Source organism: Microcaecilia unicolor, chromosome 14 (assembly GCF_901765095.1).
Source record: "Microcaecilia unicolor chromosome 14, aMicUni1.1, whole genome shotgun sequence".
NCBI lineage: Eukaryota > Metazoa > Chordata > Amphibia > Gymnophiona > Siphonopidae > Microcaecilia > Microcaecilia unicolor.
Window position 1 is genome coordinate 33,319,897 of NC_044044.1, and position 23,473 is coordinate 33,343,369.

General features: G+C 45.2%; 1 protein-coding gene across 4 annotated transcripts in view; it reads left to right on the top strand.

Annotated features, from left to right (window-relative positions):
• LOC115458046 (multiple epidermal growth factor-like domains protein 11) overlaps nt 1–23,473 on the top strand; it is a 65,028-nt gene that overhangs the window by 35,855 nt on the left and 5,700 nt on the right. For 2 of the 4 annotated variants that reach the window (XM_030187829.1, XM_030187830.1), the window contains one exon: nt 14,337–14,425. The exons of the other annotated variants lie outside the window; for them this stretch is intronic. The gene's annotated coding sequence lies outside the window, so the exon portion shown is untranslated. The remainder of the gene's footprint in view (nt 1–14,336; nt 14,426–23,473) is intronic. 4 annotated transcript variants of the gene reach the window in all.

Consider the following 23,473-nt stretch of genomic DNA (forward strand, 5'->3'; position numbering starts at 1 on the left):
CCACCATAAGCGTAACAGGTAGGGGGGGATGGGCCTCAGTCCGCCTGCCTGAAATGCGCTGCACCCACTAAAACTGCTCCAGGGACCTGCATACTGCTGTGAGGGACCTGAGTATGACATTTGAGGCTGGCACAAAATATTTTTAAAGTTGTTTTTTGAGGGTGGGAGGGGTTAGTGACCATTGGGGGAGTAAGGAGAGGTCATCTGCAATTCCCTCCGGTGGTCATCTGGTCAGTTCGGGCACCTTTTCGAGGCTTGGTCGTAAGAAAAAAGGGACCAAGTAAAGTCGTCCAAGTGCTTGTCAGGGACGCCCTTCTTTTTTCCATTATGGGTCGAGGACGCCCATGTGTTAGGCACGCCCCAGTCCCGCCTCCGACATGCCCCTGTGAACTTTGGTCGTCCCTGCAATGGAAAGCAGTTGGGGACGCCCAAAACCGGCTTTCGATTATGCCGATTTGGGCGACCCTGGGAGAAGGACGCCCATCTCCCGATTTGTGTCGAAAGATGGGCACCCTTCTTTTTCGAAAATAAGCCTGCGAGGGACCTAAGTTACTGATGCAGTAAGGGAAGAAGACCACAGAACTAGTGACAAAGTACTAAGCAGGGACTGTGCAGGAGGACTGAGTGTTCCTGTAACACAGTCAGGGGCGTCCTATGGGGGAGGCGGGCCTATGTACAGAGACCTCATTTGCATGTCAGTAGGGGTTGAAAGTCAGGGCTGAAAAGTGAGGCTATGCCAGAAAAATACAGTCGCTCAGTGATTGCTCAGTTCATTCATTGCCTGACACCTCTTCTCTATATCCAGACAGGAGCCCACATGAGTTACCCATGATGGGGATTAGAACTGAGGCATAGGGAGATAATCAGTGACAGAGCTGGGGATCAGAACTCAGGTACAGGAACATAAGGTGACTTCACTGAGGTCTCCCTCTCTCTCTCTCTCACTCACACACAGATAATCAGTGACAGAGCCGGGGATCAGAACTCAGGTACAGGAACATAAGGTGACTTCACTGAGGTCTCCCTCTCTCTCTCTCTCTCTCACTCACACACAGATAATCAGTGACAGAGCCGGGGATCAGAACTCAGGTACAGGAACATAAGGTGACTTCACTGAGGTCTCCCTCTCTCTCTCTCTCTCTCTCTCGCTCACTCACACACAGATAATCAGTGAGAGAGCCAGGGATTAGAACTCAGGTACAGGAACATAAGGTGACTTCACTGAGGTCTCCCTCTCTCTCTCTCTCTCTCACTCACACACAGATAATCAGTGACAGAGCCGGGGATCAGAACTCAGGTACAGGAACATAAGGTGACTTCACTGAGGTCTCCCTCTCTCTCTCTCTCTCTCTCTCGCTCACTCACACACAGATAATCAGTGAGAGAGCCGGGGATTAGAACTCAGGTACAGGAACATAAGGTGACTTCACTGAGGTCTCCCTCTCTCTCTCTCACTCACACACAGATAATCAGTGACAGAGCCGGGGATCAGAACTCAGGTACAGGAACATAAGGTGACTTCACTGAGGTCTCCCTCTCTCTCTCTCTCTCTCTCTCTCTCTCTCTCTCTCTCTCTCGCTCACTCACACACAGATAATCAGTGACAGAGCCGGGGATCAGAACTCAGGTACAGGAACATAAGGTGACTTCACTGAGGTCTCCCTCTCTCTCTCTCTCTCTCTCTCTCTCGCTCACTCACACACAGATAATCAGTGAGAGACCCGGGGATTAGAACTCAGGTACAGGAAGATAAATTGTATTGTATTATGTGATTTCTATTCTGACTTTAACCAGGCCACCATAACAGTGCAAAGTGGAAAAGAATCCCAATCGGATAGAATTACAACAACATAGTTATTTTACAATCTCTATATTAAATAATCAGATCTAGTGTTAAGCAATCAAGATTGTTGATGTAAAAATAGGTATGTTTTAAGTGCTTTGCAAAAAAAAAAAAAAAAGGGTAAAAAGATGAATTTCAAAGCACCCTGAAATACAAAAGAATGTTCCCAAACTGACTTTGAGGTCATCTTTTTAGTAGAAGGAAAGTCTAATGATAGATTTTTCCTGCTTCTGAGCTGCCTTCTGTTATTAAGAAAAGGAAGAAGCCCTTCCGCTGATTCTGAGTCAAGGCAGAAAGAAGTTTTGTATATCAAACAAGCAACTTGAAAGTGGCTCTCCTGGGTTCACACAGACAGAGAGCCAGGGATTAGAACTGAAACAGAGGCAGATAAAGTGAGCCCTCACTCAGGGTCACAGGCAGGGAATTAATACAGGGCCAGTGAGAAGGAGCCGGTCAGGACAAGGAGTGAACTGAGGTTCAAGATCACATCCTTCACTCCCATTCCCTGTGCAAAAGGAAACAAACCCTGAAGAGTCTGAGAAAGGAGAAGGGAAAGGGAAATGTGACTTGATATACCACCTTTCTGAGGTTCTTGCAACTACATTCAAAGCGGTTTACATATATTCAGGGGGGCAATGGAGGGTTAAGTGACTTGCCCAGAGTCACAAGGAGCTGCAGTGGGAATTGAACCCAGTTCCCCAGGATCAAAGTCCGCTGCACTAACCACTAGAAGGAAAACACAAGCCCAAAATGAATTTCTTTGCTTTATTCTTTATTCCTAGCTTCTGTTCTCTAGTTCCCATTTTGTATTATGGAGATCTTGCTCTCTCTGCTGTCCGGATCGTTCTATAAAAAAAAATAACAAATATGTTATTAACATTATCCCTGTGCGCGTGTCGTTTTCACACATACATGGGGGCATATGAGTCATTAGTGCTTGGCTTTTCTTGTCTATCTCCTAGATGGATTCTCTTTATCGCACGTGTTCAAATGAAATGGTATCAAGCTCCTTCTGTTTTTCTGTATCTGACAAGGTTTCAGCCTAATGCTTCTTTATAGCTGTAATTTGTCCCCCCCCCCCCCCCATATTTTCTTTTAATTCACTTTCTTGTTTGTTAACGAAAGGCTTCAATGAAGTATTATGGGGTTAATTCTAAAAAGCAGTTGTGTGGGTACCTGGTAACTCCTGCTCACCAGTCCAGATAATGCTGCTAAAATCCGGGCAGACTGCTGTGACACCACCAGGAGGTCATCTGGGTACCCACTGGTATTTACTGGTGGCAGCCAGAGAGCTCCCCAGTCAACTGTCCTAAGTTAACTGGGTCGCCATCTAGTTACCGCCTCCGAATAGCAGAGGTACCTGGGTAACGCCCATCGGGCAGTGCCAGCACTGAATAACTGGGTCCTGCTGCCTGAATATTGACCTCTGCACTTGGACGGAGTTTTTCCCTGGTGCACAGGGGTACTTCACCCTCCTGCTTCTATTGCTGTCTTTGGAGAATGAAATAATCCCCTCTTCTAGTCCACAGCACAGACCCGGTGAGAAACACACTGATGGGGGCCTCTGATGGTAGATAGAAACTGCATGAAAATTTGCTACCCTTAAATATGCAGAGGTGGATAAGCACTGAGGGGTTTGAGGGGAGAAGGATAAGAGCTTTCACCTATAGCTAAAGGATCCTACTTTCCAGGAAGTGCAGTCCCCGTGCACCTGGATGTAACTCGCCTTGAGCTACTAGTGAAAAGGTGAGAGCTAAATCCAAATACATAAACGTGTCATGTGTGGATGAAGACCTGCACCACAGATAACGTGCTCACATTCTTCCGTACAAGTCCTGAAAATTCAGTGTGCGTAGGATGCTAAACCCAGACGTTATTAAGGGGACACACAGAGACATCTATCAGTTCTCGCAAAGGTAATTTTTAAAAGGGCTGGGACTTACCTGTACTGGGATAAATTTAAGTGAAGTAAACTCCATCTTAGGAAGAAATAAACAGTTTGGAATTATTGTCAGGACCATGAAAGAGGTTTTGAAATACTGCCTACTGGCTTTTTTTGAGATGCAGCCCAATCTTGGACTTGTTAAAGACAGACTACTTTACAAGTGTTTTGCTCATTCCCCTCCCTGGAAGCATCTGGAGAACAGGTCTCTTAGGGAGACTGGGGGAATTGCTTCTCTTACTTCTGGGAGTGAGTAGCTGGGAAGCATTCACTCCTCAGGATCTTCTGGTTACCTCCAAGTGACCTGGACTGGTCAAGGTAAAAGACCTCTGGGCTGAGTGGACCAGTGGTCTGACCCAGCAAGACCCCTCTCATGTTTATTGGCATTGTGCAGGCCCCAGCGGTCCAACCTCAGAGAGTCCTGCTGCAATATCACAGTTTCAGTTGCATGGGATAGGCACGGATTCCCAGTAGATTGAAACTGAGTTACTGGAGAACTCCCCTGCACCTTAGGGGGACATTTGACTCTCCTGTTGGCAGCCATGACTGGAGAGTGCTCTTGAGAGGTATCCTATGAGCACTGATGATGCCTTTTTCCTTCTACTCTTGTCTTCCATTTCTTGCTGCAACCTCCCCTTCTGCTCTTTGCTCGTTGCTTTCCCTCCCTCCCATCCTTCGCCTTTACATTTCCTTGTAAACTACTTAGATGTGTGACATTATCAAAACATGAAAATTAATGTCAAGTTCTAGAAATGTAAGAAAATACGTACAGGTTGATGTCTCTGAAGAATGTTGGCGTCAGGGAAGGAAGGAAGAAAGAAAGAAAAAAAAAAAAACAACACTGAACAATATTGTCACGAGTGTGGGACTAAGTAAGGCTGTCTAGGCTCATATAGGGCTAAATTCTTTATATGGCGCCGAAAAAAAAATGCTCAGCACAATTCTATAAACCGCGCTTAAAGTTAGGTGCAGAACTGTGACTACATGTAGGCGCAGCCATTTCCATCGATTGAAACGTGGTGCAAACGCCCATCACCTTCCCATTTCCATGCCCCCTTTTTTGACTAGCGCGTAAAATTTAACTAATTCTAATTAGTGCCGATAATTGCTTGTTAAAAAGCCAATTATCGGTGCTAATTAGCTTGTTAATTAAATTGTGCACTTTTATAGAATTCAAGGGCTAATGTCCTCCATCTATGCTAAGGAGCCAAGGAAGAAGACCTGTCAGTATTTCACTCTACTTACCAGGAGGGATGGTGACTGAGTTGTAACCTTAAGGAGTAAATACAAAATCCAGTGTAAAAACGCAGTGTATGACCACCAGTTCTATTCTACAACACAGACTTAATTTCATGTCATTAAAAGGGGATTTATATACCACTTCTCTCCTCATGGATTAAAGCTGCACTGCAAAAATCTTAAAAAGAAAAGGAAGGGTACTAATACAACCCAAATGTTTATGCAAAACTGACCTCAGCAGTTATTAATATTCCCAGTCTTAAAATTCCTTTACAAGCATGACCTTGAACCAACTTCAGTTCTGCCCACTGTATGCAGATCATCAAATACACTGTAATTTAGAAGATGCTTTGGCAAACAAACTGCCAGAAAGTCACTGCTCGGTGCCTTTGATAGAATTATCCACAGCACAGACACCCTTACAAACACACTGATTTATGGTTTAGGGTCAGTGGTTCCCAAACCTGGTCATGAAGGCATCCCATCCAGTTATTGTGGATATCCTGAAAACCTGACCGGCTAGGATGCCTCCAGGCCCAGGGTTTGGGAACCACTGACCCTAAACCATAAATCAGTGTGTTTGTCAGGGTGTCTGTGCTGTGGATAATTCTATCAAAGGCACCGAGCAGTGACTTTCTGGACTAATCTAACATGGCCACTGGTTTAGAGTGACAGATACAGAGAGAAGCGTCTTACCGGCACCAGAATTTTCATTGTAGTCCTCTTCTGTGTCTGCTGAGTGATCTTCCAGATCGAATTCAAAAAGAAGAAATTCAGAATTGTCAGTGATAGAATAATCCTTTTGTTCTATTCCATAGCACAGACTGTGTTGGAAATACACTGAGATATGGTCGAGAGAGAGAGAGAGAGATTGTGGCCATCTTACCAGCACCAGAACTTTCATCGTAGCCCTCTTTTGTTCCTGCCGAGTGATCTTCCAGATCTAATGTGGAAAAGAAGAAATTCAGAATCACCTATGGCTATGTCCTGGGAATCTTGTACCCCCTGATTTGTCCTTTAGAGAGAGAAGAGAGGAACAAGCTGCAAATATTTTACCAAATTCAGGATGCTCATTTAAGGTCTCTGTGTTTTCTGTATCTGAATCATGTTTCAGACCTAATATGAGAAAGGAGTTCAGAAATGTCTATGGGTATAGTTGAAAGATCTTGGGCACCTTCCCCTGATTCCAATTCTCCTCTCAGTCTCCCGTCCCCCCCCCCCCCCCAACCTCCCCACTTTCAGTTCTCTCTTCATCAGAAAACTTCCGTCTGCTTTAGTAATTCTACATCCCAGCTGAGCATTGGAGAACTCTACTCCCCATGTCCCCAAGCTTTTGGAGAAAACCCATAGGAGGCCCCAAGAGGACCATAATGCAGTGAAACGTTCTCCTCTTCCATGTGATCAGTGCCACCCAACGGTGGGCTAAACCACACTGAGAATATGCTTCTACCCTAACTACACAGGAATGAGGGAAAGACCAGGCCAGGCGTGAGAAAGACTTGGGACTCACCATTGAAGTACAGGTCATCGAAGTAATCTGCATCTAAAAGAGGAAAAAGGGGAGAAGAGAGACTTCAAACATTTTCAAATCAATGAACGTGGTCAACGATCTTAGGCAGTATTTCGCAGATGCAGCCATTCAAACTTGGCCAGCTCTCCTGCGGGTGGCCAGAACCCGAGACATCCCAAATGACTGGAATTTTCTCATGAATCACAGGCACACATGCCTCTAGACCTTCCACCCATCTGTCCATTTATTGCTGTCCACACTGCCAAGGATATATCTCAGCTGCCAGCCATTGAGCAAGGCCACTTAAAGATCTCTCTCCTTATCCATCACAGTTTGGCTGCCTTCCACCTCCATGCCCCCCCCCCCCCACACCCACCTTCACACACCTACTTAGGTCAAACCTGACACCCCTCCCTTCACTCGTCATCCAGAAACCCTCTGTATTGAATGTTACCTGCACAAGGTTGGTCATTTGGTCTTTGTTTTGTCAAAGGTGATATGGGTCTCACAGGGGCAGGAGAGCAGCAGTTTTAAAATATTACAGATGAAGAGAAGAAATGTCAGATGGTACTTACAAATTTTCGCTGGGGAAGGAAGAAAAACACAGGACAATCGTTAACAAAGTTCATTTTGTCTGGCCAAAGGGACAGGCTTGGTTTCCCTCCTGCCCTCACCACCCCATCTGCAAGCTAAGGGGCTTGACTTCTTTCAAGGTGGACCCTTCACTGTCACTGTCACTGTCACTCTCAGGCACACAATTCCGCTTACCTGAAGAAAGAGGAGTGGTGAACGGGGTGTAACCTTAAAAAGTAAATAGACAACCTTGTTAAACTTACAGTGCTCACTGTTAGGTGTGGTTCACCCAAGTAATAGCATCTCTTAGCAAGTCACCATCCCTTCATACATAGTAACATAGTAGATGACAGCAGAAAAAGACCGGCACGGTCCATCCAGTCTGCCCAACAAGATAAACTCATATGTGCTGCTTTATGTGTATACCTGACCTTGATTTGTATCTGCCATTTTCAGGTCACAGACCATAGAAGTCTGCCCAGCACTAGCCCTGCCTCCCAACCACCAGCCCCTTGATTTGTATCTGTCTTTTTCAGGGCACAGACCATATAAGTCTGCCCAGCACTAGCCCCGCCTCCCAACCACCAGCCCCTTGATTTGTATCTGTCTTTTTCAGGGCACAGACCGTAGAAGTCTTGCCCAGCACTAGCCCCATCTGTCTGTCCCTCTGTACAGATAGGAGCAAACACACGGCTATAGAGGCACACGCAGATACACACAGACACACTCCTCATACAGCTGCTGTCACTCTAATGAGACACACTTTATCTCTAAGTTGGGAAATGGAGACATGGGAAACATGTCAGTTTGACAGATTCTAGGTGTGCACTTTTCAACTTGTACATTTACAAGGAGAAGCACTTGTCATCAGGCTAAATGCGCACAGAGACTAGGGAGAGAAAAATGTGTATATTGAAATTTGATTGCAATTAGTAAATAAAATGATGTAATATGAGGAATGTCATGATTATCACCTGTACTGGTTTCATCCTGAGCAGAAGGAGTCTCTGCTTCCCCTGAAATGAGAAACCAAATTATTGTGAAAGTAAATTACTCCCCATGGGACAGTGAGATCCCAAGACCCGCAAAGAAATTCAGTACACGTGTCACTCAGGTTCTCCAGGGAGAAAGACGCCTGGAGGTGCAGCTGCTTTCTGAGTTCTCAAAAGCCATCAGCAGCCCACCGTCTTATCTAGTTCTGTTATGGAAAGTACAAAATCTGCTGAGCAGCGCAACGTAAGTCAGAGCAACACTCGTACTCTGCTAGGGTGTGAGGCATGCGCCTTTAAGATATACCCCTCTGGTGTCAACTGCAGCTGAGGATACGAGGCACATGTGTCTTTAAAAAAGAATGACCTTAATCCCACAGCTGACACCATCTCTCACTCTGAATTCCACTGGGGAGTCACTCAGAGCTGTGACAGAGCAGACCCAGTTTCCAATCCCACCGTTCCCTCCAAAGTTTCTTGATGATTTATGATCAGTATTAATGATGCCAGAGATGAAAACAATCAGTTCCATCTCAGGATCCTGAACTCATTTGCTGGGTATACTGCTTGCATCCCAAGCACTGTTTCTTAATTAGCATATTATGTTAATTATTTCTTTGGGCATTCTGTTGGTGAAATAAAGGCACTGCCTCAAAGGTCAACAAATGAGAGGAGATTAGGGGTTTCAGGATGCAGAAAGCCCACACAATCAGTCTTTAATAATCATTTGTATAGGAGAGCCAACAGTCCGATTTCCATCTCCTCCTGTGACTTATCACACTGTCCCGTTCATTCCTACTAATAATCCTCACCCCATCCTCTCCTATCACTCCTCACTGTATAAGTACATAAGTAATGCCACACTGGGAAAAGACCAAGGGTCCATCGAGCCCAGCATCCTGTCCATGACAGCGGCCAATCCAGGCCAAGGGCACCTGGCGAGCTTCCCAAACGTACAAACATTCTAGACATGTTATTCCTGGAATTGTGGATTTTTCCCAAGTCCATTTAGTAGCGGTTTATGGACTTGTCCTTTAGGAAACCGTCCAACCCCTTTTTAAACTCTGCCAAGCTAACCGCCTTCAGCAACGAATTCCAGAGTTTAATTATACGTTGGGTGAAGAAAGATTTTCTCCAATTTGTTTTAAATTTACTACACTGTAATTTCATCGCATGCCCCCTAGTCCTAGTATTTTTGGAAAGCGTGAACAGACGCTTCACATCCACCTGTTCCACTCCACTCATTATTTTATATACCTCTATCATGTCTCCCCTCAGCCGTCTCTTCTCCAAGCTGAAAAGCCCTAGCCTCCTTAGTCTTTCTTCATAGGGAAGTCTTCCCATCCCTGCTATCATTTGTCACCCTTCGCTGCACCTTTTCCAATTCTACTATATCTTTCTTGAGATGCGGCGACCAGAATTGAACACAATACTCAAGGTGCGGTCGCACCATGGAGCGATACAACGGCATTATAATATCCTCACACCTGTTCTCTATTTTCCCAGTAATAACCATCACCCTACCCCCTCCTATCACTCTTCACCCCATGTCTTCTACACGCCCAATAATAACCATTATCCTGCCCCCTCCTATCAGTCCTCACCCCATGTCCTCTACCCTTCTGTGACTTGGAAAGCTGGAAATACAATGGTCTCTCATCAGGTTTGACTTACTTTTTCTGACCAAAGGGGAGGCCATCCCCATGGCCAAGAGGGCAGGGAGGATGAGAATGATGTGCATGGTCACCTCTGATCACCAAGTAGGGGGCTTAGCTGAACGAGGGCTCCCTGCTTCTAGATTCATACCATGAGCTCCAGCTGCATTTATAGCAGAAGGTGGCAGGAGACTCCACCCATGCTGACAGCGCCCTGGGATCAGGAGATGATCGATCTGGATACAGTTCTGTGATGGTTGGCAAACAGACCTTCTGTTGTTGGGCTGTTCTGCATATGGAGGGATTAGTGTCTAATCCTAGGATGGGAGAAGGAAGGAGAGATCCAGGAACTGCTTGGGGTAAGTAGAAATATGCTGGAAGAGGGGAAGTAGGAATTAGTGCCCTCCCAACAACTTTTTAATACACCGTCCCATGTTGGTTTCTTACCAGAGAATTTCCTATATTTAATACAACAGCCAGTCATGGAGGGCAGCAGCAAATGGGGTTTTTTTTGTTACATTTGTACCCCGCGCTTTCCCACTCATGGCAGGCTCAATGCGGCTTACATGGGGCAATGGAGGGTTAAGTGACTTGCCCAGAGTCACAAGGAGCTGCCTGTGCCTGAAGTGGGAATCGAACTCTGGTCCTGGGGAACTGAGGAACTAAGTCCACCACCCTAACCACTAGAGGAAAAGGCAAAGTAAATGGGCTAGAGAGAGCCCAAAGGGGCCAGAGAGAGTGAGAAAGAGAAAGCAAGGGACAGGTTGAGATTAAAGGACAAGAGAGACCTAAAAACTGAGGTCACATACAGAGGCAACTCGGCAAGGACTCACTGCAAGGCGGCTTATCCATTAGACCAGGCCTTCTCAACCCAGTCTTCAGGGCACACCATGTGCCATGAGGTCTTCAAGATGTCCACAGTGAATACGCATGAGCTAGAATGACATGCAAATCTATCTGTTGCATATTCATTGTGGATATTCAGAAAACCCGAAGGGACTTGTCTGCCCTGAGGACTAGGTTGAGAAGGCCTGCGTTAGACAAACAGGAGCTGCAGTCAGAGCAAAGCAATAGACCCTGATAGACTCAAAGAACCATCCGTGTGGACTTTAATCCACAGGGATAACTGAGTTCAGTTATCAAAATGTCAGGGGAAGGAGCATAAAGGTTTTTAGGGGGACAATTTCTCCACATGGGTTCATTTTGCACATACCATGTCAAGCCACAGTATGTGGAGTTTGATTCCAGCCTTTTAAATTCACTGCTAACACTCACTGTTGTACTTAATACTCATTAGGTTCTCGAAAGTTTATCGGGGTTGGTGCAAAGCTGAAGATTACCTATTGCAGGGCTTCTCAAAGTATGGGTTACAATCCCAGATGTAGTCATAAAATCCTCATTTACAGTCAAAACAAGAAAAAAACAAACCCAACTATCATTGGCCTGTGCAGATCTAGGGAACTCTATAACGTGACCTACACACGTTGGATGGGAAGCTGAGACTGCAGTAGCAGCATTGGGAGGAAAGGTGGGCCGGGATTCTGTCACCTGGACCTGCTAAAATAGTGTTCTGGCCAAGAAAAGTATGTAAACACCATCTGGCACAGGGCACCCGATACCCTGGCACCAGCCCTGATTCCTGTAAACGGAAAAATGGCTGTGGTTAGCCGAGTGTCCACAGAATTAATCTGAGCACTTACAGTTCACTTAATGTATGTTTAATTTTTTAAGCTTGCTGGATCTCCTTGTACTACAAGGACCTATTCACAGCACTTTCTCACACTCTAGGGCTAGAGCCCACCAGCTACTCTGCAATGTTGCTTTCCATCCGGTTTTCATCTGGAAATCATTTTTCATCATACACTATAAGCCTATCACATCTAAGGACTGAAGAGGTCAGGGGACACAGCGATACAGAGCCTGTCACCTCTAGGAGTCGAGGGTTCAGGGGATGGATAGAGGGATTCAGAGCCTGTCACCTCTAGGTCTCAGACGATGGACACAGGGATACAGAGCCTGTCACCTCTAGGAGTCGAGGGTTCAGGGGATGGACAGAGGGATACAGAGCCTGTCACCTCTAGGAGACGAGGGTTCAGGGGATGGATAGAGGGATTCAGAGCCTGTCACCTCTAGGTCTCAGACGATGGACACAGGGATACAGAGCCTGTCACCTCTAGGATTGGAGGGTTTGGGGGATGGATGCAGGGATTCAGAGCCTATCACCTCTAGAACTGGAGGGTTCAAGGGATGGACACAGGGATTCAGAGCCAGTCACCTCTAGGACTGGAGGGTTCGGGGGATGGATGCAGGGATTCAGAGCCTGTCACCTCTAGGACTGGAGGGTTCAAGGGATGGACAGAGGGATACAGAGCCTGTCACCTCTAGGACTGGAGGATTCAGGGGATGGACACAGGGATACAGAGCCTGTCACCTCTAGGGCTCAGGGGATGGACACAGGGATACAGAGCCTGTCACCTCTAGGCTAGGAGGTTCAGGAACAGGCAGAGGGGCTGAAACCTTTTGTGTAATGATTTTGCTTTGAGTTTCAGCTCAGTTCCCAAATTAGCTCTTGCAGCCATTCTCTCTTTCATCTTCCCAAGTGCCCATCTCTGTGCTTCAGTGGAAGTCATCCATCCAAATCCACAGATGATCACATGTTGCTGAGAAACTGCAGAGCCATTGTCAGAAGGCTGGAAGCCATGACTGGGGTTTTTAGCTGCTTTTCAGAATCTGCATCTCTGTGGGGTTTGAAGAACAATGTGAAACTACATTGAAGTCAAGCAAGTGTCTGGCCCAGGAGCCATTTTTTGCTGGTAAATCCCATCCCCCCCCCCCCCCCCCCCCCCCCCCCCCCCCCCCGTCCCCCAGACAACCTGCTATCATTTAAAATTGATGCTGCATTAATTATTATCTTTCCACGCCATCTCTGTGCACCTGGCAGAGCAACATAGGAGACAGTGTCCCCTGAGAGCAGCCACATTAAGGGGCAGAAGTGCCCCCTGGGAGCAGTTGTGCAATGCAGAGACTCTCCACAAGAGGAACAGAATTGTGTAGTTACTTACCTGTAACAGGGGGTTCTCCATGGACAGCAGAATAAGTCAGCCACACGTGAGTGACATCGTCTGACCATGCTCTGGATGGACCTATCAGCCCAAGGCTTCATCAGAGGATGTCACCCCTGTGTGGCTGATTCATCCCGCTTGTCCGTGGAGAACTAACTGATTCTTGTACTGCCATCATGAGCCAACTGGTTGCACTGAGTGTATGGTTCACTTGCACCCAGGGCTTTTTTTGAGGGGGTACTTAGGGGTACTGAGTACCGGCAACTTTTCCACTGTCTGCTAAAACTGACCCATGGACCCCAAGTTTTAATGAAAGAGCTGAGGCTCTACACACCAATTCTGCCTTGTCATAGATTCTGTGACTGGCTATTGTGGGGTGGGTCCCTCAGTGATCACCTCACCCCTGAAGGGTGGCCTTAGCATTTGAGTACCGCACCCTTTTTGCTAGTAACAACACACTGCTTGCACCTCTCTGGATAACAGGGTTGTCTCCAAAGAGAGCTTGGGGACAGAGTAGGAGATTGCACGGTGATAAAGGACCTTCATAGTGACTGGCTTGCTAAGAGTGGTTTTGATTATAAGAAGCGTGAGAGAATTTACTACTGACTGTGTACACTGTGGATCAGATATTAACATTTAATCCCCTTCCCCCTAAGAGCTTAAAGCAAGTTGTCCGACAAATATTTGGGGTTTAGCACAAGATCCTCCTTGTGCAAACAGCTGAGACCGAGCATTTGTGTAAAGGACGGGGAACCTGCCAAGGAGAAGGTGGGAGGGAAGCGGCAGGGCAGGAAAAAGCAGGGGCAATAACCAGAGTGGAGAAAGAGGGGTTGGGGGGGGGGAGCGGGGAAATAATCTGAGATACAAGAACTGCCTGGAACAGCTGAGGAGAGAGAGAGAGGGGCAGGAGGGGAATAACAGGGGCAATAACCAGAGATACAGGAACTGCTGAGGGGGGGAGAGAGAGAGGCAGGAGGGGAAAAACAGGAGCAATAACCAGAGATACAGGAACTGCTGAGGGGGGAGAGAGAGAGTCAGGAGGGGAAAAACAGGGGCAATAACCAGAGATACAGAAACTGCTGAGGGGGGAGAGAGAGAGTCAGGAGGGGAAAAACAGGAGCAATAACCAGAGATACAGGAACTGCTGAGGGGGGAGAGAGAGAGTCAGGAGGGGAATAACAGGAGCAATAACCAGAGATACAGGAACTGCTGAGGGGGGGGGGGGGGGAGAGAGAGAGGCAGGAGGGGAAAAGCAGGGGCAATAACCAGAGATACAGGAACTGCTGAGGGGGGGGGGGGGAGAGAGAGAGGCAGGAGGGGAAAAGCAGGGGCAATAACCAGAGATACAGGAACTGCTGAGGGGGGGGGGAGAGAGAGAGGCAGGAGGGGAAAAGCAGGGGCAATAACCAGAGATACAGAAACTGTTTCAAAATACTGAAGTGTGGAGAATAATGAATTCTTTAAGTATTGTATTTCTACAGCCTCCTCCAATGTAATGAAATTATTCTGTTTTGTAATTACAGGAGTATAATAACAGTTCTTTACGGGATCAGCACAAGTTGAGAAAGCGTCTAGAATCTAGTTCCATCATTAAACTCGGGCAAGCTTTCCGGTGAGCAGAAGGAATGAGTGAAACCAACGGAGTATGCAAAACAGGAGAGGAAGCTTTTTAAAGAAGGAGATCGGCAACAAATTCAGTAGGAAATATAAAGTGTTACTTTAGGAATAATATGCGGATGGTTAAGAAGAGGTGAAATCTAAGGAGGAGAGGTCAGTAGTTGCAGGCCCAGGACAGCGGATTACAGGTGAGATGGTTGACAGTGGTCCAAAGAGCTGGGAACAGTTACTCACCTCTTTGCTGGCAGCAAAGTGCTGATGGCAGAAAGTTTTTATACCGAAAGGCACAAGGTGGCGCGTCTCATTCATTGCAAACACTGTACTGGGAAAGCAATGGGATCATGACCCTAAGAGAACTGTGGAAAATGAAGAGGTTATGATGACCTGGGACATCTCAATCCTATCAATGAAAAGCTGGAGGATGCATGAAAACAAACAAACAAACCCCGAACAGCGTTGATTATAGACGTGTCATTCCTACAATCAATTGGAGAGAGGGAAGATCCTAAATGCAGTCAGAAGCCAAGACAATCTGGCAGAAAGATATAGAAATATTTCCTGCTGTATTTGGTGCCCCAGACTTGATTAAAAAGGAATTTCCAGGTTCATCTATACATGAACTCCAGAGGAAAGCTGCCTTTGGCCCAATGCAAACACTACAGCCAGCGTTAGCAGTAAATATGAGAGTCTGAGATCACACTCCACATTCCCTGGCTTAGGAGGGAGGCTCTTTCCTGTCATGGCAGGAACAAAACTTAATCCCTTTGGAGACACTCCCCCCCCCCCCCCCCCCCCCCCCCCACGAGAGAATCCTTCTCATGGCCAAGTAAAAGGCATAAGAACCAGTAAGGATCAGGTTTTCTCCAGGACTAAGGCAACTCCACTGCTTTATAACAACTCAGGGTAAAAAAAAAAAAAATCAAAACTGTAATCTGAGATGTTAGAGGTGATTTGGGGATTGCAGGGCTCAGGTGTTTCTTGCAGTTCATGGAAGAGAGGGTACAGCACAGGTGACTTCAGGCCAGCATTGGCCACACTGGAGTCCAGGGCAAAAATGAAAGAGTGCCAACCAGTGGCAAAAGCACTGAAACTCTACCTCAATAACATCAGTCAGCTTTGCCAAATGTGCCCAGCAATTTACTCTACACCCCTCTTCCAGGGAGCTTTCCCTACGCCCTCATCAACAGCACAGTCAGAGCAGTGACACCTGCAGATCCCAAAGCTGGTACGGACTGCAAGTGACCCTGCATCACATCCCACCTTCTCCTCAGGCTCTCGTTTAGATGATAACTTGTGGGGGCAGGGACACTTGTTCGTCCTAAAATTGTTCTCCTGTTTCATGCATTCATTACTATAGTTACTGCTTCTGGACTGTCCTAAAATGCTCGTTTATTACTTATATACTCTCGAATAGTTTCTGCACCGTTACACCAAGAACGTAAACTGCACTGAACCCAGGAAAGGGGATATTAGCGGTATACAAGAACTGATTTGCTTTGGTTTGATTCGAAATTACTTCCTAGTGAAAGCTGTGTGGGGTTTTTTTTTGTTCACTGTGTTTGACTGCTTATGTACTTCTTATATTTAGTGACGTTTGGGAATTTAACGGAGGACCTTCTGCATGACCTGTATACACTGGGTGGGTCCAAAGGAATACGTCTCTTACTCCTCACTCTACCCCTGTTGAAGACTCCACCAACGATTCCTTGTTTTAGATTATCCTTTCCTCTGGGGAAAAAACCCCCACAATAACATAAATTCAAAACATCTGAGTAATTTCAGAAGTTACCCATTCCAAGCTTTGTTTGTTTTTTTTTTAATGTGCCCCTCTTTCCTGACTGAACTGGTCCAAATCTTCTCGAACATATCTCAACCTTCATCTTCCCAACCTCAAAGGCCTCAAATACAAAACCTACTACGCATCCAACTTCTCTGTTATAGGCAGCCAACTCTGGAATGCCTTACCTAGACATATCCGAAAAACCAATGAACACCTACCCTTCCGTTAGCTGCTGAAGACTTCCCTCTTCAAACAAGCCTACTTAAACGACCCAATTTAATCCTCGAACCTAGACCACACCACCAGTACTACCCACACTCCAATCCTTTCCCCACATCTTTTACTATTGTCCCACTCTATATAACTATGTTTCTCTGTGATACATTGTACCATACTTTGTATTACCCCTGTGATACATTGTAACATTCTTTGCACTGTCTCTGTGATACTTTGTAACATACTTTGTATTGTGTCTGTGATACTTTGTACCATACTCCATACTGTTGCGATGTACCGGAGTATGACATTTGAGGCTGGCATAGAGGCTGGAAAAAATATTTAACATTTTTTTTAGGGTGGGAGGGGGTTAGTGACCACTGGGGAGTAGGAGGAGGTCATCCCCGATTCCCTCCGGTGGTCATCTGGTCATTTAGGGCACATTTTTGTGGCTTGGTCGTAAAAAAAAAGGACCAAGTAAAGTTGCCCAAGTGTTTGTCAGGGTCGCCCTTCTTTTTTCCATTATCGGCCGAGGACGCCCATGAGTTAAGCACGCTCCAGTCCCGCCTTCACTATGCTTCCAACACACCCCCGTGAACTTTGGTCGTCCTCGCGACGGAAAGCAGTTGAGGACGCCCAAAATCGGCTTTCGATTGTGCCGATTTGGGCGACCCTGGGAGAAGGACGCCCATCTCCCGATTTGTGTTGAAAGATGGGCGCCCTTCTCTTTCGAAAATAAGCCTGAAAGTGATTCCATACAATTTCAAACTCCTATTTCAAAATATTTTTTCAAATAGGAGGGTTTTTAAAGCCTTCTTAGAGATTCCAAGATACCACAAAGTTCTATTGGAAGCGAATTCCACAATTTAACTGCAGAACAGCCAAAAGAACTATCATAATAGCGCTTATAATGAATCTTATTTAGCAGTGGAAAAGGTAGATTGAATGAAAAATTGTGCCGGGAAGGCCAATTTTATTTATTTTTGTTACATTTGTACCCTGTGCTTTCCCACTCATGGCAGGCTCAATGCGGCTTACATGGGGCAATGGAGGGTTAAGTGACTTGCCCAGAGTCACAAGGAGCTGCCTGTGCCTGAAGTGGGAATCGAACTCAGTTCCCCAGGACCAAAGTCCACCACCCTAACCACTAGGCCACTCCTCCACTCCACTGGATAATCTGTAGGCCACTTAGGTATAGAACTTTTTAAAATAAATAAAAAGTCTCCCTCCAGGAATGGGTAACTTGGCAGCTGTGCAGAGGGATCTGGTCACCCTCTGATCAGCTTTCCTACGACCAGGACAGGATAAGCCCCCTGACCACTCAGCTGTGCTTTTGGTTTGATCCTGGACTGTGAGACACCAGTGAACCACAAGAGGACAAGCACCATTTTGGTTTTAATTATTAGTTTTATTTTTATTTCCAAACATTATACCATCAGGCGCAATACAGATCCCTTAAGCCAATTCAAGACTGTTCCAACAATGCCAATCTCACTCAACCTTAACCACAAAAGTGAACGATTTACTGTGCCAGAAGCTGCTGATCTGTCATCCGACCTCCTCGGCCCAGTGTTTTTCTTGTGTCCGAAACTAATCAAATTAATAAAAGGTCAGTACTAATGTAGACAATCATATTTTTCTTTTAAAAAAAAAAGCAGAACATTGTTGAGCAAACACAACTTAGCTATAATGGGATTAGTACCTGTAGGATGAAATTTACTAACTATAGTTAAATCTAAACTTTAACATCTCCTGGGGAAATAGGAAAAATTCCCTGTGTTAATATTTACTAAAGATGCCAACCGAATCATTAAATCCCACGGTGGATCTCTCATCAAATAAGCAGGACAAGGATCGAGCCAATTTCTGTATCGTTGATTGTACTTCATGAACTCGGTAACTTTAGAAGAAGCATTGCAAATCCTTTCAGCTTTAATACCCAATCAGACATCTTCCTCTTTCAACGTGGAACTTTAAATGCTACAGACTGCAATACAGAGATTTCATCTTGAATTTTCTCCACTTTGTCCTTGAAAAATAAAGCCAAAATCATCAGCTGATGGTTAAAGATTAATACCAACGTTACACGAGACACACAGGGAGGAAGAAAAGAGTTCTCTTACTACTTTAAATAAGCATTTTTTGTCAATAAACATTTTATCAACTAAGCCAGAATAATAAGTTCTAGTCTCCATTAGATATTGTTTATACAAGTTTAAGGTAGTCTTCCAATTAACTCTATCCTAGAGGTCTCTAGGAGGGGCATAATCGAAAGGATGCCCGGTTGGTGTCCTGGCATGTCAGGGGGACCAGTGCACTACGAATGCTGGCTCCTCCCATGACCAAAGGGCTTGCATTTGGCCATTTCTGAGATGGGCGTCCTCGGTTTCCATTATCGTCAAAAATCAGAAATGACCAAGTCTAGGGACGGCCATCTCTAAGGACAACCTAAATTTCAAGATTTGGGCGTCCCCAACCATATTATCGAAACGAAAGATGGACGTCCATCTTTTTTCGAAAATGAGCTTTTCCCCGCCTCCGGATTTGGACGTTTTACAAAGACGTCCAAATCCAAACTTAGACGTTTCTTTCGAAAATGCCCCTCTTTTTGACTGATTATTCAGTTGGATATATTTCACCAGGATAAGTGTGTATGTGTTTGAGGGGAGGGTGCTGAACCTGATATAATGCGCTTAGACAGTTGAAACAATTTTAACGAGGCCCCCCCCCCCCAGCTAAGACTCTTTGAACCTCAGCTGCACAAAGTTGTCTTCCATCCTGTGGATGGGTGAAACACTTGGTGAACAGGCTCCAGGAATCTGCTATCAAAGGTAATGAGGGAAAATCCTTGCATGGGTCAAACCCTGTCTGAAAGATCCAGAAAAATTGGTGAGGACCAACTTGTCCATTTGCAGCAAGGAGAAAAGTGAGCAGTGGATCTGTGCTGTCACCATAATTGTGAGAGGAGCATTACCATAAAGGCAACATATTTATTTGTTTAAAAAAAAATTATGATGCACTGTATGTAAAATTCTAGGTGGAGTACAGTTCAAACATAGTATCTAGAGTGATCCGGGAAATTACAGACTGGTAAGCCTGACGCCAATGCCGGGTAAAGTAGTGGAAACTATTATAAAGAACAAACTCACTGAACACACAGACAAACATGATTTATCGGGGCAGAGTCAACATGGATTCAGCCAAGGGAAGTCTTACCTCACCAACTGACTTCATTTCTTTGAATGTATGAATAAATACGTGATAAAGATGTGCTGGTCAATGTAGTGTATTTAGATTTTCAGAAAGCGTTTGACAAAGTCCCTCATGAGAGAGATTTCTGACAAAATTCGAGGCTTGATAAGAGACAATGTTCTGTTATGGAATAGGAATTGGTTGATGGATAGAAAACAGAGGGTAGGGTTAAATGGCCATTTTTCTCAAAGGAGGTGGGGGAATAGTGGAGTGCCTCAGGGATCTGTACTGTTTAACATATTTATTAATGATCTGGAAACGGGAACAATGAATGAGGTGATGACATTTGCAGACAACACAAAGCTATTCAGAGTTGTTAGAACACATGCGGATTGTGAAAAATTGCAGAAAGACCTTGGGAAGTTGGAGGGACAGGGCATCCAAACAGCAGCTGAGATTTACTACTACTACTACTACTATTTAGCATTTCTATAGCGCTACAAGGCGTACGCAGCGCTGCACAAACATAGAAGAAAGACAGTCCCTGCTCAAAGAGCTATGTAATAAAAGTGAGCCAAGTATAGGACAATCAAGCCATTGTGACATCACTGATGAGGTTGGCTCTTATTGGTGGCCTGAGGCATTATGACATCACAATATCACCTCTGATTACAAGAGACTACTACTACTACTATTTAGCATTTCTATAGCGCTACAAGGCGTACGCAGCGCTGCACAAACATAGAAGAAAGACAGTCCCTGCTCAAAGAGCTTACAATCTAATAGACAAGAAATAAAGTAAGCAAATCAAATCAATTAATGTGTACAGGAAGGAGGAGAGGAGGGTAGGTGGAGGCGAGTGGTTACAAGTGGTTACGAGTCAAAGGCAATGTTAAAGAGGTGGGCTTTCAGTCTAGATTTAAAGGTGGCCAAGGATGGGGCACGACGTAGGGGCTCAGGAAGTTTATTCCAGGCGTAGGGTGCAGCGAGACAGAAGGCGCGAAGTCTGGAGTTGGCAGTAGCGGAGAAGGGACAAATGAAAAGTGATGCACACTGGGAAGAATAATCCAAATCCACCTTGGGAGTCAGCACCCAAGAAAAAGATCTAGGTGTCAGGAGAGACAAAACGCTGAAATGTTCTGCCCAGTGCATTACAGCAGACAAAAAAGAAAGCAGGATGCTAGGAATTATTATTGGGATAGGGATAGAAAATAAGACAATGTTATAATGCCTCTGTATAGCTCCCTGGTGCCACCACACCTTGAGTATTGTGTGCAATTCTGGTTGACATATCTCAAAAAAGTTATAGCAGAATTGAAAAATGTTGGAAGAAGAGCAACCAAAATGATAAAGGGGACAGAACTCCTTTCACACGAGGAAAGGCTTAAGACATTAGGACTATTCAGCTTGGAAAAGACACAGCTGAGGGGATGTGATCGAGGTCTACAAAATCCTGAACAGGTAAAAGTAAATCGATTTTTCACTCTTTCAAAAAGTACAAAGACTAAAGGACACTCAATGAAATTACATGGAAATAAAAACAAACAGGAGGAAATATTATTTCACTCCACAAATTGTTAAGCTGTGGAACTCTTTGCCGGAGGATGTGGTAACCGCGGTTGGTGCATCTGGGTTTAAAAAAGGTTTGGACAAATTCCTGGAGGAAAAATCCATAGTCTGCTATTGAAACAGACATGGGGGAAGCCGCTGCTTGCCCTGAGCTACTATTTGGGAGCCTGCCAGGTACTTGTGACCTGGATTGGCCATTGCTGGAAACAGGATACTGGGCTTGATGGACCATTGGTCTGACCCAGTATGGCTATTCTTATGTTCAGCATAAAACATTAAAATCGTGCAAAACAATACAAGACAAACATTGACAGCTAATACCAAATCTAGTTGCAAATCACAGATGCTACCACATTATACAGTCCTAAGTGAGTTATGGACATTCATTGCATAAATCATTTAAATAAATACGTCTTACTCTGTTTGCAGAATTGCATCATCTTTTCTATCTTACACAATTCAGTAGGTAAAAAATCCCGTAATTGTGGTCCTGCCACCTGGAAAGTTCCGGTTTGAAAGTTCATGTAAACTGATTTTATGAAAGGGGAGTAACGTTCTTCCTGCTGAATGTAGAGATCGAGAAGAACAATAGATTTTTTTTTTTTTTTTTAGTATTGGGCTCCCAAATTCTGTTTTTCCCTGTTGCATTACCATGTGGAGGGATTCTGGGTTTTTTTTTGGGGGGGGGGGGGGAAGAGGAAGGGGGAATTCCCATTTCAGGTCTTCACACCAGCTTGGACAGAGTTGGGGAAGAGGCAGAGGCAATGTTCATAGCCCTGAAATGGAGGACCCGATGGCTAGATTTCTGATATACGGTTCTGAGAAAATGTATTAAACTATGGAGAAACAGCCAGGGAAAGCTTGTGTCACCAGAATCCCGTGTTCAGTCTGAGCTGAGGTTAAAGTGAAAAAGGTCTTCCCTCCCCCCCAGTATGTCCAAAGGGGGGGGGGGGAATGAGCAGGAAATCCTTCAGATCAATGCCAGGGGTAGGGGTGGGAGAATTTCTGATACGAAAAAGTTCTGTGCAAATCCACCACTCACATTCCTGGGGGGGGGAGGGAATGATGCAGCAATATTGCGGTTTCAATAGTGAGAGGCAGACAAGTTCTGTGGGACTTCCAGGGGGCCTGTCTGCCCCTTGTGACTGAACCCACAATATTGCTATACTAACCCGCTGGTAGGAACTCAGGTGGAGGCTCCTGTTCACTTGAGAGGGAATATTGCTCCCTGAATCCAGACAGCTTGACATCTACTGTAGGGGTTAGCACAACAGGGTTTAAAAAAGGTTTGGCCGTGTTCCTAAAAGAAAAGTCCATAAGCAATTATTAAGATGGACTTGGGAAACTAACACTGCTTATTTCTAGGATAAGCAACATAAAATCTGTTTTTATGAAAGGAAAGGAATGGAAAACAAAAATGAGGATGCTATAATGCCTTTGTATCGCTCCATGGTGTGACTGCACCTCCAATATTGTGTTCAATTCTGGTCGCCGTATCTCAAAAAAATATAGTGGAATTACAAAAAGGTGCAGAAAAGGGCGACGAAAAGGTGCAGAGAAGGGCGACAAAAATGATAAAGGGGATGGGACGACTTCCCTATGAGGAAAGGCTAAAGCAGCTAGGGCTCTTCAGCTTGGAGAAAAGGCAGCTGAGGGGAGATATGATAGAGGTCTATAAAATAATGAGTGGAGTTGAACGGGTAGAAGTGAAGCATCTGTTCACGCTTTCCAAAAAAATACTAGGACTAGGGGGCATGCAATGAAGCTACAATGTAGTAAATTTAAAACGAATCGGAGAAACTTTTCTTCACTCAACGTGTTATTAAACTCTGGAATTTGTTGCCAGAGAATGTGGTAAAGGCGGTTAGCTTAGTGGAGTTTAAAAAAGGTTTGGACGGCTTCCTAAAGGAAAAGTCCATAGACCGTTATTAAATGGACTTGGGGAAAATCCACTATTTCTGGGATAAGCAGTATAAAATGTTTTGTACATTTTTTGGGATCTTGCCAAGTATCTGTGACCTGGATTGGCCACTGTTGAAAACAGGATGCTGGGCTCGATGGACCTTTCGTCTTTCCCACTATGGCAATACTTATGCACTTATGTTTTACTGTTTGGGGACCTTGCCAGGTACTTGTGATCTGGATTGGCAAAAGTTGGAAACAGGATGCTGGGCTTGATGGACCTTCAGCCTGTCCCAGTATGGCGACACTTGTGTACTTAAGTACTTATAAGATGAGCCTGAACGCACAAGATTTCTTCTTGGGAAGGATGATTGACAGAATCTT